Raw genomic sequence first — 2779 nt, forward strand, 5'->3', positions numbered from 1 at the left:
CTTTTTCTAAGAATTATATTAAATTTCTAAATAATTTCTGAATATTGTTGTTTACCTAAATTCACATTATAAAGTTAAATATGGTTTAATTTTATGGTTTAATTTATGCTCATTTTTGCTACTTGAAACTTGCATTAGTAGTTTCTAAGAAGTAAACTAATACTTTTTTTTCTTTTTAGATATCCATATTTTGACCATGGCTTATTTGTACAAATTGGTGTCGTTTTCAACATCACTTTGGCCTTTTCCAAACAGCTATTTTGTATAAAACCTAGTTTGCCAGTTTTATTCCTATGTTTTTTTCTTTTTGGTGATATCTTCCTCTTTCTCTTTATTCTTCTTTTCAGTCGAGGTGTGGGACTTGAACTGCCTTTCAGTGGGATAAATAACCTCTCAGGTAAGACTTCCTCCAACAAAATCTTTAAATTTTACTAGAGAGAGTCATATTTCAGTATTAGTTTGAAGTTCCAATTTAAGCACTTCATCTTTCTCTTGAAGCCTAAAATATTTCCAATTCTTAATTTTATTTAAATATCATTAAAATATTTTAGTCATTGTTTTCAAGAGTTTCTACCACTTGTTCTCACCCTGCCTTCTTTAGTTCTATGCTCTAGAACAACACTAACTAAAAAATGTATAATGTAAACAACATATGTAATTAAAACAATTTTGTACCTCTACCCTGTAACAGTTTGTTTAATTAGGAGATAGAGTCACATAGTCATTTAAAAAAGGGAAGTTTAATATAAAGAATTTTGAAACTAAGAAAGTATAGTAACTATGAGCTCTAAAGAGAGCTCTAAAAGGTACCCTAGAGCCGAGAGAGAACTCATAGCAGGGTAACCCAAGAAAGTAGCCCTATCCCAAGGCTGAGATTCAGACGCTCTGTGGTTTTAGCCCTCTGGAGAGCCGAGAAGTTTTCTGGATTGCCTGGGCTAGAGATGGTTCATAGTCACTGAGCAGCAAGAAACAAACCTTGGGAGTGTGATCGAGCAGGGGAGGTGCTCAGAAAGAGCTGGGGCACTTCTTTGGGTGTGAGACCTGGCATATGTAGTCTCTAAGGGCTACGGAAGGTGAAGGTGACCCCTGGGCTGTGGTGGGGCTGCGAGGTTGCTAAGGGACCATGTACTCACTCTGGGTATCTGGTGAGGGCGGAGCACCATCAGATTCCTCAGATAGCCATACTGCTGTTGATTGCGCAGACAGAGCAGGATAAACACCAAAAGCTTAGCGGCCAGAATTAAGAAAAGGAGACTTTCATCCTGCAGTATTCCTCTAACACCCTTAACTAACAAAGCTTGAAAGCATGTGGATTATGCTTTGAGAATCTAGTCTCGTCTGATAGCAGGTACTGAAGAGTGAATGTGGAACTCAGAGGCAATAAGTTGGTCACTGACGCATAGACACATATAAAAATAAACAGGTAGTCTACGGCCATGCCACCCTGAACAAGCCCAACCCCGTCTGATCTCGGAAGCTCAGCAGGGTCGGGCATAGTTAGTACTTGGATGGGAGATCACCTAGGAAGACCAGGTGCTGTAGGCTTAAAAAAAATAAGGGATTGTAAGCTGACAAGGTCCTTGCAATCTATGAGGTCAACCAAGGGTTGCCTCACCTAAAAACAATCGAACAAATAAATAAACAGGTAAAATTAATATTAATAATATATCGAATGTGATATATCAAAATGTTATCTCAACATCTAATCAACATAAAATTATTAATGAGGTATTTTACATTCTTTTAATATTAGTATTTGAAGTCTAATGTATATTTTGTATTTACAAAATATCTCAATTTGGACACTAAATTTTCATTGGATACACTTGATCTTATTTAAATTTCATAAAATTTACTGTTAAAAAGATTTATATGCCCAAATTGTCCAAATACACATAAAAGTTTTCCAAAAACTTAATTAAGAACCTCAGATCATTTTCTTTAACATTCACATTCACATTGATAAAGCTGATTGATCTTTTTTAGAGGAATTGATGTAAACTTTAAGCAAAAACATATCAGTTTCAAACTTGTACCTAAGTTAATTCACTAACTCTTGTGATAACACAGTATTATTGGTATTGAATTCAAAAGGGTATTGCAAAATTGAAAATTAATTCTAAGATTGTCAACACAGCGTTCTTCAAAATTTCTTATAGATTTATAGCCAGTTTACATAATGCTGTCGAAAACAATTAAAATCTGCCTATAGACCCATGTTAGAAAAATGTATGAAAACATTGGTATCGATTGTAAAGTTTCAGTTTTAACATAAATTCTCATACCTGTTTAACTATGCTATACATAAGTTTTTCCTTTTTTGGTGATTCAGCTTTTAGCTCATTCATATGCAGTGTGTTATGGATTATAATTTGATAAGCAAGAAACCCACCAGGCTTTTAAAGAAATTATACTAACTTGAATTTAAGGAACAGAATCATTTTATAATGAAAAGAGGCCTCTGGGTCTTCAAGCTTCTGCAGATGTGAAGCAGACAAAGAAGGTTCTTCAGCTCTAAACACAGGCAGGAAGGCAGAGCCGGTAATCATGGTAAATTGCTCTTAGGCAACTGGTCTGGCTTTCATCAAAGAATTGGAGATGAGTGTTTAGTGTGTTTAGTTCTAAATTGTAATAGATCTGTGATTGTTACATGCCTTACTCCCTTTTATTCCCGTTTGTTTATTGTGGTGAAATACACATAACATTTACCATCTTAACCATTTTTAAGTGGTGTTAAATGCAATCATATTGTTGTGCAACAGTCACCACCATCCATCTC

General features: G+C 34.9%; 1 pseudogene; it reads left to right on the forward strand.

Annotated features, from left to right (window-relative positions):
* Positions 1-1426: 1426 nt before the first annotated feature.
* Positions 1427-1545, forward strand: LOC112479869 (annotated as a pseudogene).
* Positions 1546-2779: the final 1234 nt, after the last annotated feature.

The sequence above is a fragment of the Pteropus alecto genome, unplaced genomic scaffold, assembly GCF_000325575.1.
Source record: "Pteropus alecto unplaced genomic scaffold, ASM32557v1 scaffold21, whole genome shotgun sequence".
Lineage (NCBI taxonomy): Eukaryota > Metazoa > Chordata > Mammalia > Chiroptera > Pteropodidae > Pteropus > Pteropus alecto.